Source organism: Anser cygnoides, chromosome 8 (genome assembly GCF_040182565.1).
Source record: "Anser cygnoides isolate HZ-2024a breed goose chromosome 8, Taihu_goose_T2T_genome, whole genome shotgun sequence".
Classification (NCBI taxonomy): domain Eukaryota; kingdom Metazoa; phylum Chordata; class Aves; order Anseriformes; family Anatidae; genus Anser; species Anser cygnoides.
Window position 1 is genome coordinate 7,264,202 of NC_089880.1, and position 15,580 is coordinate 7,279,781.

At 40.4% G+C, this 15,580-nt stretch overlaps 1 long non-coding RNA gene across 28 annotated transcripts in view; it reads right to left on the minus strand.

Annotated features, from left to right (window-relative positions):
• LOC106041948 (uncharacterized) overlaps positions 1-15,580 on the minus strand; it is a 275,268-nt gene that overhangs the window by 49,888 nt on the left and 209,800 nt on the right. For 22 of the 28 annotated variants that reach the window (XR_010833312.1, XR_010833311.1, XR_010833314.1 and 19 more), the window contains 4 exons: positions 11,686-11,907; positions 7,938-10,301; positions 7,486-7,612; positions 633-7,120 (listed from right to left, as the gene is read on the minus strand). This is a non-coding gene — a long non-coding RNA (uncharacterized lncRNA). The remainder of the gene's footprint in view (positions 1-632; positions 7,121-7,485; positions 7,613-7,937; positions 10,302-11,685; positions 11,908-15,580) is intronic. The other 6 variants (XR_010833293.1, XR_010833291.1, XR_010833296.1 and 3 more) reach the window with 5 other exon arrangements.

Genomic DNA, 15,580 nt, shown 5'->3' on the forward strand with positions numbered 1-15,580 from the left:
AGCTGTGTCACTGCTCTCATCTTCTTCCCTCTACTGCAGCAGCAGCATCTCAGGGCTCTGCTGAGCTATGGATGGGCATGAAGCCTTCCCTCTCTCTTCCTAGAACATAACCTGGGAACTGTTATTATTCTCTGAACAACTGCTCCTTGCCTTCTCCAAGAGAAGTTTGTTATATGGGATAGAAACTAATTTTCTTGATAGAAGTCCTTTTACAGATGTGAAATGGATCCCCAGGGGGAAAAATAAAGGAGGGACCAAATCCTCTCTCTACAGAAGACCATAGCTAAGCTTCTACTCAGTTGGCTGCAAAAGGGTAAATTACAAATGGTGGGTTTCATGCAAAGCATTTTTATGGCTGGAGAAAATAACAAATAAATATTTAAAACAGTGTAAGATACTTCATTTCTATTTAAAATACTTCTGTTTTCATATAGTTTCATAAGGCCAGTGGCTATCTACTATCCAATTATATTGTGACTCTCATTTGTATTCGTTATATCCTGTATCCTGGTTGGGGGGGGTCTAACTATTAACCTCTACCTGCAAAATATTATGCAGTTTATTTACACAAGTGAGATAGTTCTCCCAGCTCATAAAACCTATTAGCTATAATGGCTACATCAATTACTTACAAGAGTAAGACCAACTTGAGGCTTCATTTGGCATCAACTTTTCTTTTCTAGGAAGAATGTTGCCAGTTGCTGACCTGCCAGAACACTGTGTTTTCCTTCCTTGATTTCCTCCTGCCTTTATCATCACTAAATCTTGCACGTCTCCACAGATCCAGAACATGAAATGCTAGTGGTCCTGTGGGGTGCTCCTCTGGACAGCAGTTCTCTGGGATAACATTTCCAAGTCTCCCTTTTTGACTTCCTTTTAGAGAATCCTACAGATCTGTAGACATGAGCACTTTTATAAAAGCTTACTGAATTTAGGAAAATATACTAATCTTCTAAAATTGGGTCATTTCACTGAAATATGCTTGTTATGGAGTTATCAGATCCGTCTTCCAGGAAAATTGTCAGCTCTCAATAACAGCACTTAGTCACTCTTTCACAGCATGACTCCCGTCCTTAATCATCATCAGTAAAGCTAGGACTTACCTGTTTGATTCTGCTTGGGAAGTTATTAAAGCATCTTACTTCAGCGGAGCGATATCTTAATGGGGAAATACCACAAAATGGAAAACTTAACTATGTCCTGAAAGAAAGCTTCTAAATCAAAAAGAATGTCCTCCAAACCAGTCAGAAGGTACAGTTATTGCTCATCCATTCCTGCCTGTTTTCAACATAGAAGAAATAATAAACAACATAAAATGCTGAAGACCTACCTGAAAACAGAAAGGGTAACATCATTATTGTCAGACACTAAGGAATATGACTTTGTCAATTAATGCTCTTATCTTCCACAGTCTAATTGGGAGCTTGCATGAATAGTTAATGGCTGAGGCTGGATAGCAGAGAAGGGCAAGTCAAGATCTGTCATGCTGGGATCGCTTGCTGTCAGACAGGCGAGGCGGCGGCTCGACCGCCACTGCTCCCCACGCGATCTGGCTGCGTCTGCCAGGATGGGGGAGCATGCTGGTGCCCTAAGGCGAAATTCTACCCAGCTGATGAAAGCATGGATGGGTGGCTCGTGCTTTCTCTAAGATATTTTCATATCATTAGTTTTAATGAGGCAGTACCCAGCACCCCATGCATGCCTTCACTCATCCCTGCCCTTTGTGCCTTGGTACACGTCATTTCAGGCTCTCAACCCCGCACATTCTCTGATGCTTCATTTCCCCATCCTTAATCCTGAACAGACACAGGACTTCAGCATGGATCTCACACAAATGGATGGCCTACTGAAGGGCTAATGCAAAATGCTAACATTTTAGTTTCTGGAACAAATGAGCAAAACCAAAACCAACCAAACAATGCCCTCCCCCCCCTCCCCCCTTCCCCCAACAAACAAACAAACCAAACCAAACCAAAAAACAAAGGGGAGACCGAATCTGGCTGAGCACCAGCACTGACCAGAGATGTCGCATCTAATCAATGTGTCTCTAGAGCAGGAAAGAAAGGTAAAACTGGCTGACCTGCAAAGCAGTTTGGGCTGACACTGTCAAACAACTACATAGTTCACAACCTGAACACTGTCACATGAATATCACTGGGGGTCTGCCAGCAATGAAAACAACCCGCTGCATCGAACCGAAATAAGGACAAAATAATCCTACTTAATGCTATAGAAAATTACTGCAGGAACTCAGATCTGTTTAGGCCAATACAACATTGTTTGGTACAAGATAAGCACCGGTGTAGTCACGTCTTAAATAATACAAAGTAGGGACCACAGAAAACAAGATTGAATTAATTTGCAAACCATATGGTTCTCAATGAGGGCATATATTAGTATGTTTTAAGAAAATATGTTTTTAGACACATTCATTATTTGTTAAAGGATACCAGATAAAAAAACTATGCTTGCTGTTTGTGTTATTAAAGGCATGTTTAATCTCTAATTTATATGAGGATTGGTGTTTGTGGGTCTATAATAAACACAGAAGGAAAAGAATAATTGGAGTGTTGTAAAAGTATTTCAATTAACTTTTAATTGTTATATCGTCAAACATGTATTGTAAGTCCCGTCCTTTATCTAGAACTAGGCATTCACAATAATTATCTTGTCATTTATGGCAAACTCTTGTTTTTAAGAAATATATGATGCTTGTTTAAATGGACTTTAGGAGTGATTAATAGAAGTTCATTTCTTTAAATTGAACTGCGATTTGCTGTGTGTATTGCTAAAGGATGCAGTTGCTAAGACACTAGTTAAATAACTGGAAGTTGATTGCACGTGTAAATCCATGGAGATTGCATTCTGTCATGCATTTGTGCAGTTTTTAAAGATCCCAATGAAATATCTTGAATGCTGAACAGGCAGAAGCTGCATAGATTTAAACAGACAAATCTTCATCATTAACTCAAATAAAAACAAGATAAAACTAAAATTAGCCAGGGAGACTTTATGTGACCAAGCCATGCACCCCTCCCCACCAGCTCTATTTTTAAGTTTAAAGGTTTAATTTTTTTAAAGTTATTATTATTATTTTCTAGTGATATCTTATGGTAAAAGACACAGATATTCTCTGAGAAACCAGAATATAACAGCTTTCCAGCTTTCCCCTCCTTCCCTTCCTCTCTTCAGGTGAGTGCCTTGAAGAGCAAACCCTAGTCATGTTCCTTCTTGCTTGCTCCCATCTGTCTCAGTTTCCTTCCTGCAAGCCCCACTCGGTACTTAAATAAAGAAGTCATAAGTACCCACACTGAGGACAGGACTTCGTAGCTCGAAAAGTTGAAAGGTTCTTCCTTCCAGCTTTAACTGAAGCTAGAACTGTAAACTTCTCTTCCAAAGGGTTAAAGGGAAGATATTTGCTTTTTCTTACACAGGTTTTCCTACATATGAAGACATTTTTTCCTCTCAGTGTTCAAAACCAGAAATACAAGGGAAAAAGCCCAACTACTATTTTCTGTCCTAGCATTTGCATTCCACTTCCAATATTTGCATTGGGCATGTTTAGACATGTCCAGATTTGAGTTTTTTTTGTTTTTTTTTTTTTTTTAAGTTTCCCAAGTTCATCTAGAGCAACAACATTCAGATATTGCATCAGTTGCATTCTCTGGTTGAGAAAACAAATCACTACCTAAAATCTGAACAGGCCTTTTATCACTTGGTTAGATACAGCTAATTAGGGTAGCTGATCTGATTGATAACAAAAGTATTTAATACTTTTCCACCCAGTTTACTATGTGCAGCTAAAGAAGTTTCTAGGGGCAGTACGTGAAGATGACTCAGTTTGGAATATGTGAGTTCAACTTTGATAATAACGTTCAGCAATAAATCATTACTTTTTAAGAACAGCTGTTGTAAATTTAAAGCATAATGCTTTATATTTATAATATGTTTAATAAAAATAGCTTAAATCATTTCAAATAATCTAATGCATTAATATTAGCAACCAGATATGCTTCTGGAATTAAATATTACCAAAGAATTAACATTAAATTGGATTTTATATATTAATCAAGGCAAGTCTTTGTCTCTATCCCTGATGACTAGATAGCAAGAAAACCACGGCTGGATGCTGTTTCCTTTAGAGGGCTACAGTATAAACAGGGATCTGGTCGTTGTGATGAAAGGGATTCTAAAAGTCACAACATACTCTGCAATCAGAATGAGATAAATTGGTAGCTGAATTGCACACTGGCTCCACAAGTGAGCAGAAGTCATCCTCCAAGAGCAAAATAAATGTATGGTGCCTCTGGCAACTACAGAAGAATAACTCCAGGGTCATTTGTTTCTGGAGCAAAACCAAGCGCTGCCAAAAGATGCCAAAGACTGGGACCCACGAGCTCGCCCTGGTGTTAGTACCAACATGCTCAGACAGAAGACTGCATACACTAAGCAGGGAGAAGGAAAGGAAATGTTACTCCTCCTATTTCACAGACAGAGGATGGAGAAGCTGTAAGAGAAGCTATCTGCTGCTACTCGCAGTGAGCACAGCTGCTTTCAGTAGCCAAACTAAATGCAGAATGGCACTGTGCCACAGACATCTCCTAAATGACTTTCTTAGGCAGGGACAGAAAATGAATCCAGTCAGATGGTCGCCAAAGCCACTGCCTTAACCACATTTCCCTTTCCGTTGCTCGCTTCTCCCTCCTCCTGCTCGCTCCCCCTCCATGGAGGCAGTTTGCACAAGAGCGCGGGGAAAATGGGCTTGGCCAAAAGATCGTCCTGTGCAGTTCCTTCTGCTTTCCTCACTTTTGGGTCATTGAAGTGGTGTGCTCAAAATTCAGCTTTTATCAAATTTATCACCTTCAATCATTCTCTATTAGACCCAGTAGCATTTCTCTAAACTGCTGAACGTCATTTTCTACTGGTTCCTTTATATTGCACAGTGTGAAATAACAGATATTATATGTAACCTGCAATTGTAGATAATTGGGTCACATCCCCAGAAGCCAATTAAAAAATACCACACTTGGTAATTTCTTTTGGATCTGAAGAGGTCTGGTTGTGCCATCTCACTTTAGTGAGTTTATATATATATACATCTCTATATGTATGAGAGTTACTTATGAAAATAACAGTAGCAGACCTGAGTGGTAAGCACTGTAATTCAGCAATACAGCATCACTGTCACTTTCTGAACTCTGGACGAAAAATATCAAAGAGCCTATTTGTGCCCTATTATGAAGTAATGAGTATATACAATTTCACGTCTCACAGCTAGAATAGTGCCTGTCAGAAGATACACTTTGATTTTTGTTAAGTATAAAATCCACATTTTCTTTCTGTGCCTTTCAGGCATACAAAACCACAGGGTCCATTGGGGTCTATGTTGTTCTGAGAGAATCATGCAAAAAGAGAATATTTGTGTTTTGGGTGGTGGGTGGGGAGAAGTTTTCCAGTGTTCCAGGCCTGATCTCTTACTTCACGTAAAATAGACCAGAGCTACATCCTTGTCTCTTCCCTGCCCTCTCTTGATAGTATTTGCATGGGACAGGAAAGGAAATGCAAGTGTTTCTATTTTTTTTTCTGCTGCTTAGATAGACCCTGAAGTGGCTGGCAGCAGGCATTTGAGGTTCTTTTTTATCTGAGTAAATGACAGTAAAGGGAAGTCAACAGTCGTGGGGCCAGAGTACGCACTTGCCCTGACTCTATGCCTTGCCTGTTAGATCCCTGTGGGTTGGTGAAGTCCACAGCTGCTGCAGTGTAATGGCTACCAGCCTGTTTTTCGTGACTTACCACCTCTTGGGCACCATTGCCACAGCATCTTCTTGGAGACTTTGGCAAACAGGACAGGTGAGAGTAGCTGTTATGGACAGGGATACTGAAGCAGCTCTCTTTGCTCCCTCCCTCCTTTCTTTCTTTCCCCTCAGCACTCTAACCACAGAAAGTCACTTGTATTAAGCAAAGACTTTACGTTAATTAAATTTCAAACAATTAGACAAATGTAATATTTCATTTCCACAATTAAAAAGAAAAACATGCTTGTCATGAACTGACAATCATCAACTTAGTGCTTTGGTTCCTAGGGGGAAAATCACTTAAATACATTGCACTTGACCAGCATTTCTCTTTCTCTACCCTTTAATGTGTTGGTCATAAAACATCCATCAGAGAAGATACAGGTGCTATAGATGATTGCATGTATAGACAGGAATAGGCAGGAGCTTGACCATTATATTTATTGGCTTGGCTGTTTATCCTTTAGGCTAAGGTCGTATGCATTAACCTAGCCACTTCCTAGATTTATTTTAAAAGAAAGAATAAAATACATGCCTAGTAATGCTAGAATCTAAATGATTCCAGGTGTGGTGTTCAGTGACCATACAGCTAGGCCCCTGTAAGAGATTTAATTTCATTTAGGCCCCCGTGAGGCATGATGACACCCTTGAGCTATCTATGCGGGTAGTGCAGGTCTGAGGGCACCATCCCCAATGCCCTGAGGCCTGCACAGCTGGCAGCAGAGTAGGTGCCTTCATGTGACACTAGCACACCACGTGCTCAGCCTGAATCTCTTTGCTTTCCCTGAACATCCTCCTTAAGTTGCTCAGCTGTCTAACAGTGATGGCTTAGCATCAGTGACTGCTGACGGCCAGGGTGCAAACTATGGGCTATGTAACACAACTGGAGGAGGCTGCCATTACTAGGAAAGTGGAGGCAATAGAAACCTGGTGCTGATTTGGTGTGTTGAGCTATTTGCAGTAGAAAGATAAGTGTTTTGCAAATCAATACCTGGGAAGAACACAAAGGAAGTAAGGGAAAGAAAAGGGATCAAAAAAATGGATCTGTATCTGAAGGCAGTGGGAATTATAGCACATATCGATAGACCTTTTAATGGATAATTCATTAATCTGTTTTACTCACACTTGTACTAGACATTTAGAGGTCACTTAACACCTCACTAAATTATGCTATGTACATCAAAAATCATACCATCTATGTAGGGAGTATGCCAGCAGCTGATCACACTTCTAGCTTCCTGCCAGTCTTACGTGCTTGGAGACAGCTTCTGCTAGGTTGGGTTAAGCATCAGCTGTATAGCCATCACCACATAAGAGAGCTGTACCTGTATGTTGGGGAAAGAAAGAGAATGGAACACGGAAAACATCAAAGGGAATCAGCAAGTATTTTAGAGAAGGTAAAATTATGGGGCCCTGAAAAACATGAACAATTTTCTTTGACTAAAGTCCTTCTATCGAGTTCCTCAGAGCTGTTCCAGTTTTCCATTTCTGCCACCAGCTTCCAATGTACTTTCACAGGCCACTTAATCTTTGAGAATACATAAAATATATATATTATTAGTTTCTAGAAATAAAAATATGATCTCCAGGGTTCTCTCCTCCCCAGTCCAAACCCCATGACCTTCCAGAGAATAAATCTCTTTTTGAGATATAAGTATTCTGAAGAGCTCTGAATACAGCTGCAAATCACCTCAGCCTCAGTTCAGATGTATGGGGCCAGCTCTTCCATCCAACTCACAGTAACGCAAGAACCGTACTTAAAACACACTGCTTTGCTGCTTCCAGTGCAGCGGACAGAGCCTCCTCACAGCCATCCCCTGAAACAAAAAGGGTGAAAGTAAATTGCATTTCCTTAGGTGTGGCTAAGCCACATGTAACATAAACAGTTCAATTTTCTCTCTGCTTTTCATTTATCCCCAAGAAAAATACTTCCTGGTTATATTTAGCATTCTAAACCAGTCTCGAGAAGGGGCACTGGGCAGGGTTTGTGGTTTCTGCAAGCAATCTGCTGATCACGCCATCTTGGGTAAGTCACCCCTCATGCACAGCCATGGACATGTTGTATAGTGAGTTCTTTGGGTTTGCTTCTTTTGTCAGGTCAGTAAAACTCCTTTACTTTGTTTATAAACAGAAAAGCCTTACCCAGGAGGACAGCAGAGCGTGCCTGGCAGGTATGTCGCTCCCACCTCAGGGTCCTCCAGGGAGCTGCCCACCTCTCACGCCAGAGCACACGGGGGGCACAGCTAGCTCTTCTGCCAGAAGGCACCAAAGTTTGGCACAAACCCTCTCTCTTTCAGCTCCTCTCCAGCACAACCGGGTCAGCTGTATGGGAGACATATATTTTCTTCCTCCAGCCAGTGATTCGTCAGAACTGTTTCCCATGGGCTGGGGAGCTGCAGGAGGAGCACAGTGCCACTTGGTGCTCCTTCTAGGGTGAGGTGGCTCGCACCCCCACATTAAGTAGCAGTTACACACCAAAATGTACCTGTGAACATTTAGTGACATTATTTTAAATACAGAAGTAATGCCAAAAAAAGGACAAAAGTTTTGTCCCTCCTCAAGAGCCTGAGGTTACTTCTCATACACTGAGGTTCCTCAGGCTTGCAACTCCGTAGCAGGGGGGGTTCCTGGCCGTTTCTATCAGAACCTCTCTCCCAGGGACTGGCCATCACTTCTACAGTTTAAGGGATTCACCTGTAAAACTACAAGAAAGCCTGCAGAGAGATAGGAAAACTTCAAGAAAAAAAAGTGCAGCTGTTTTCCTTTGTAGTTCAAGATAAGAATCATATTTTTACTTTAAGGAAATGAGCGTAATTTTTAAACAGCAAAGAACAGTATGAACATTTTTCTGACCAAAAGCAAACAAAATATTTTTCCAATGTAGTAGACATGCTGATTATTACAGGTAGCCTCAGTAATCAGTACAGGGCTGTCTTAATTTTCTCCCCTGAAGCAAAAAGAACTTTATTATCTGTAGTTGAGATGGAATTTGTTGAAATGGAGCTCAATAACTATTAAATAAACAGGCCAAAAAATGAAAGAATCTAGGGGAATGAGTTGAAATAGTGAGATACATCATGAAATGTGATTAATGACACCAAGGGAAATATAAAATAACATGTTTCCCTGGAAATGGGCTGTAAGTGCACAATGTCTGCACAATATTGTGCATCTGCAGTTCTCTGTCCTGCCACCTAATATCCAAATTGTCTGCCAGTATAAACACAGCTGCTAAATGTCTTCTACAACTGCAAAAATAATGAATCTCCACTTTCTTCCCAGCTATTGAAGTATATTTTTACAGAGACAAATGCAATGTTTACCCTTGTTCAACAGAAGACAAAGTTGATGCCCAACATATATGTCTTATTAACACATTCAGATTCAAATATCATAGATCAAAGAAACAGGATGGTTGTTTTATAGTATCCACGGATGAGATGAGATTTAATGTTTTTGGCTCGAATAATTTCTCATCTGGTTTCTGCATAGATATATGCCTACCCTTCAGTGCAGGATCACTGTTTTAATTATATTTGACCATCACTACAGCTTTACTGTATCTAGTGGGATTGAGGGGGAAGGATAAGAGATCTCCTTTATGTAAACTCCACTTTCCACATTGTGGATTGGCTTGCAGACTCTGCTGGATAAGTACTGTGATCGGTTTCTCCTCAGCCTGGAGACATAGGTCTGCAGCAGCCGGGGGCGTGGGAGACTCCAAGTAACAATTTTCCTGTTATAATACTAGCCTGGACTGTAAGAAGTAATTTAAGATAATTTACTATGTTGCATTTACTTAAACGATTCCTTTTCAGAAAATATAACTAAGGCAAACCCAAATAAAATGGAAAATGATAGTCAAGATTTTCAAACACTGTACTCTGCTTGGTCTTTGCCTAGATAAAGAGAGCATTAATGGGGGGTGGGGGGACAGGAAAGAAAGAAAGAAAGAAACAATGAAAAAAAGAGAGAAATAAAGCTCCGTAACCTTAGGAAGGGTACTGATCTATTTATATGCTTCCTGGAATGCTCAGAACATTTAGTCTTACTGGCCACAAGAAACCACTTTTGTTGTGCAAAAGGTTTCACACATGAACTGAAGCCAAAAACTTTTTTCATAGTACTGTGGGAAGAAAAAATATTACTGTAGAGTTTTGTGAACTACAGAGAGAAAACAGTCTGTTGACCTGATAAAACTTGTTGTATTTAAGAAAATACAGCCACCCCCCACAGCCTCCTTCAAATCATACTCTTGAAATTCACCTCTTCTGTTATATGGAGAGAAAACTGGCACCTAATCATCATCAGGCACATAAGCAAAGAACAATTACATCTCTAGATTAGCTAAAAACTAAGCACATAGCATCATTTTATTTGTCAGCCCATCTCTCACAATCTATACCTCATTCTTACCTTATCAATCCACCAACTCTTCCACTGGGATCCTGCAGGGAAAGGAATATGCCTTGCACATGAACCAGCTACAGCCCCCTTTTCTACTGTCTGTAATAGAAATACCAAAGAATTGTAATACTTTTTTTTTTCTATTAGAAAGCAAGACAGATGATGAATTTTAATAAAAGTACAAAAAAAATATAAATTTTCAACCTTTACATGATACTTAAATCATTAAAGACATGTTAGGAAGATTTGGTCAGACCATTCCATTGAGGAATAAGATACAACTTTAGTCCTTTTGGGGATCTTCCAGCTATCTTTCTCATTTTTAAAATAACTTTTCCAGCTATTTAATTGCTGGTGTTCCTAATCTGATGTATTATGAAACAAGATACGGCTTTTGGATATGACTTTGCCAATGATCACTCATGGTCTGTAGTTGTGCTTGATACAGTTCCAAGTTGCTGCATGGATCAGACTGGCATGTTCGGGAGTGGGGAGGGTCCAAGTCCTCTAAAAACAGCCAGTCCACCTTTCCAGCAGGTAAATATATCTGAACTCTTGTATCTGAATCTTGAAGTACCCACTTTGAGCATTACAGCTGGGAGAATACAAACTGAAGTTGAATCCAGAGTTTCTTGTTGCTAGCCTGAAATTCACAATTAGATCTAGGAGCCCAGCTCTCTGACTTAGCTGTGAGTTTGTACTCCAAGCCTTTGCATTTTTGTTCAAGAGCTTCACATTTTTAAGTAACGGTTAAAGCTGAAACAAACAGCTGCTCCTGCTGAGAAGCAGTGTTTGCATGCTGTTCTCATCCTCTGGGCTGGCCCCCAGGAGCAAACCTCAGCAAGCACGTGGTAGCGCTCTTCCGAAGGGGCTTTGGACATGGCCACGCTGGGGTGGAATAAGGTCCTGGTGCCAGGTACAGCTGTCAATTGTGCTAGAGAAAAGGCAGGGTAATGCCTTCAAAGCCTGAGGATTTATGCTACCCCACATTTATTCTGACATAAATCACAACAGGAATTTAACTACAGTAGCATTATGGGCAGATGTGGGCACAAAATAGAGTGAGAATGGACATGCTGGGAGACAGTGTCTGATGAAATGCCCTGAAAGCAGGCAGGCAGGCGAGGGAGGTGGGGATGAACAGTGCCGACGTGAGTCCTGCCTTACTGACGCTGTCCAGGAAAGCAGTATTTGACAAGTGTTCAAGTACCAATTAGGAGGGAGAATTGAACTCTCATCTCTTTTCACATGAGAGGCATCATATCACATCATGAAAGAAATGGGGATGATTTTTCAGCCTTTACTCACTATACATTTCCCTTATTCACTCCTTTCAAACATTTTTATTTCAAAAAACAAGCCTCTCATAGTTATGAATCTGCTAAAATATATAGCTTTTCACAGACAAACATGACAGCAAGCTGTCAAGGTAACAAAGGAGGCTTGGAAGAGGACTCGGGTCACTGGGAAGGCATGTACTTACTATGAAAAGCTGTTGGACAATGCTGAGGAAAAGCTTGCCAAAATGCATTGGAAAAAATGAAGTGGCCTGATCATTACAAGAGATCGGTGTGTGTAGTTCCCAGCAGCTTTGGTAGGAGTTGCTCATGGGTACTGTCCTCTGATGGTTGGGCTCGAGGGATTTTACAAAGCTACATAGAGAAGACCAGACCTGCAGAGATCTAAATCTATTTCGCCAGTAAGGCTACAGGAGGAAAAAAAAATAAAAAGGAGAAGCAGTTTTCAATGCAACTGTCGTCTTCCTGCCATAACAACATCTTTCACGTTGCCAGCAAAACAAATCCAAATGATCACCACAAACACACACCTCTCAGGAAGTCTGCCCTCACTGCTGGCTTCAAATATTCGCCAGGTTTTTGCAGCGCTGAAATTATTCCTGCATTGAATCCCAGAATTACAGTGAGACACCACCCGGTCTGTGGTTACAGGCTGCAAAAACAAAGCCTTGGAGCGGGTGCTGGGCGCTTCCATCGTGGAGCAGGGGGCTCAGGCTGTCCTCTGCTTCCCCACCCCTCGCCACGGCTTTGACCTCCAGCCAGGGAGTGCAGGGAAACCCCCAGACCCCCCTCTTTCCTCTGCAGTCATCCTCACCGCAACCTGTCACCTTTTTCAAGCAGCCTCAAAACATTTTAAAGAACAAAACGGTTGGTACGACACCTTTCATAATAATAAATACGAATAGCAGTGCTTTTGTGAATTTAGGTCAATGCATCACCCTTAGAGCGCATTATAAATTCATCAGAATCACAGCCTGAAGAAATTTTTTTCTCTGGCATCAGCTGCTTTTAGCCATGCCACAGATCTTTAGCAGAATTTAAACTCCAGATTAAGTATTGATTGAGTTTAAATAAATTATAATATGTTATAACCAGAAAGCTGGGCTGTGACTGGTGTAGACAGTTTCCCTTTTTACCTCCCTTCCCACTTCAAATATTAACAAATTTATTCACTGCATTATGACTGTAATGAACAACCAATTCCAAAAGGTGTAATACTGAAGTAAGTACTAATTTAAGCAGCACCTTCACCTACTTGACATATGAATGAACAGAAATTATAAATTAGGTACAGAATAAATATATCAACTTAAAGGATTACGTGAACAGGAATAATTCCTAAAGAATTAGCTACAGGGAAAAAGTAAATCCAAAACTGCAGCTTATATTAACATTTGATTACATTTCAGATGCTTTGTTCCCTTTTTTAAGGTTCAAAAATCTCTGTGTAATGATGGCTACCAACGAACTGTAACACAACAATACACTTTTCTGTCATGTTCAGTAGCATCAGCTGCTTGTGTATGCAGCACGTTATTTCTGGACGACTAACAGGTGAGCATACCATGCCACGCTATATTTAATAGAAACTGAAAACTCACACGAGCAGGTATTCAAAAGGTAACTAAGGTATAGTTATCAAAGCCAGATGAGAAACAAAACAGGCCTAAACTTTATGGAAAAGAAAACAACTATGTGCTGTACTGCTAAAAAGAGGACAAGAGGACACATAAGGACATATAGTTTTGTGTTTGACCTATTTTGGTTGATTTAATTTTCAGATTTTGTAAGCCAAGCTCCAGTGAGTTCCTGAGGAAAAAATTCTAACTGGCATTTTAGTGTGAGTCAAACCTCACACAAAAAGCGCTTTGTGCATCAAGATAACATTAGGAGCTGTCTAGCTGCACGTACCAAAGGACCAGTTTGAACAAAGCAAAACAGAGCTGTAATGGACTTCTAATAGCAATAATACTTGTACTTCTGCAGTACGTTCCAATCTGAGACCTGAGTACTTCGCAGCATGTAAAAATTAAGCCTACTAGTCGGAAACTACAATAGAAAACCATTAACACAATTTTACTGGTGAAGAAACTGAGGCACAGAGAAGTTAATGACATTACAAAGGTCCTACAGCCATCGGGATGCCAGTGTGTTGTCAAATCCCAGGCTGCTTTTTGGACCTCCACAAGGGCACTAACTCCCTGCTCCAAACAGCTCACCTGCCAGCTAAGTTGCTTGTTTGACTAATATTTCCCTCTCTTCACAGACAATAAAATACATCTTCTCATTTAGAGGTAGCTTATTTCCTGTTGCTATTCCTACCAAGCTGATGACAGGAACACTCATTCTTTTAATGAAAATGCAGAGAGTTTGGGGTATGAGAGCAGTTCAGATAAAGTCTGCTTAAGTTGGAGAGTGACTGAAATTGCATATATCACCATATTGCAGCATCCAGACATAAAGTGTGACAAACTTTATTCCAGCTGACATGGTGAGCAATTGCCCATTTTAAGAGACATTCTCAGAACTTTACCAGCAATATTCTCTTCAGACTGTACACGTAGGAGGATCCTGTTATTCTTTCAACTCCTAAGTCATTCACTGTGAATAGAAGTGGCAAGCTTTGAATTTGACTGTTTTTTTTTTCTAGTTGCCAGTGAGCAGCTGTGATATTTACAGCGTTCTTTCCATTCTCTGCTAAGAAAGCAGAGACTCTATGTGATTGCTTTATTCTGAAAAATATAATAAATGAATGATTTTTTGAAACATGTCTTTTTCTAGTTAGTTCTCACACTGCAGTTAGAATAATCCACTCCTTCTCTGAGGCATTAATAAAATCAAGAGTTAGATTTACAGTGCTCTGCATTTTCACCTGCTACATCTAGCTTAACCACCACTGAAAGCTTCTTGGAATTTTACTCCAGGGAAGCCAAACTTCTGTTTGGCCAAGCAGGGCTTCCAGCAGTACTGGTACATATAAATGCATAGCCTCAAGGGTGTATCCAAAGGCCTTCAAAGATTAGCACAGAAATGCCACAAAGCTGAGAGCGGTGAGGGACAGAGTTCAAAGATCAGGCAGTAACAGGAGGGAATAACAGTTCTACCTGCTATGCCATGAGAAGCATTAGGAACTTGTCATTTCAATAGGGTTTCTTTAACATGAATCCAGAGCTGCTGCTTTAGTGTGGTTACCCAGGGATATGTGAGGGACCTTCTCACAGTCTAGATGTAACTTGTTATTTTTGGGGAATGAAATACGTGTAAATTCAGTAATCCACCCTAAAAAAAACCAACATAACTGTGCACCTTATGCTACTAAACAGTAGATACTTTAGTTGGAGAATGAGGTTCAAGATGTATATCCTTGTATTTTTCGTACATGTATTGTGTTTATATGACATCATGTGTATCCTTTTCCTTAGATATATATGTGAAGACATTCCGGAAGGAAAAGTAAAAGGTACTGCTAACAGCACTTGCAGTGCTAACCTATTAGGGTCAGGGCGCAGTAGGGTAAAGCTGACTAAGACTTCCGTATTTGTAGAGCATGAGTATTTTAGTGATTTCTAAAATTGGTGTCCTATTGCTAGGAAACCTTTAGGCTTTGAAAGAAAGATTCAACAGCGCAGCATCTCCCTTTCTCTATTCCTCTATTCTTTAGGGGTATAACAACCTTCAACGTCTTTGCACAGAGAATTGCTATAGTGCACGAAGCCAATCCTTACAGTGGTCACATTAACATACGTATCTGACACATCAGAAGTGATCCTTTTCCACACATTCATCAAGCTTATCTGGTGCCTTTAGACTAATGTTGTCTTGCTTTCTCTTTGCTTGAAAGCCAATTAATTTTATATTTATAAAATAACAAAGCAGCCACCAAAGCCTTGACATCTCTGCATTAGCTCATATTTGGTAGACTCCTGCATTTACTGCTGTGCAAATGCAAGACCTGTGTGGTGATGGCTACCTGTGTTTGAAAATTCTTTAGCCCGAAAGCCTGGCAAGAATCTGAGAGGAAGTGTTAAAGCAACCTGACAGAAATCCCCTGCAGTGCTTAAGAAGAAGAAAAAAAAAAAA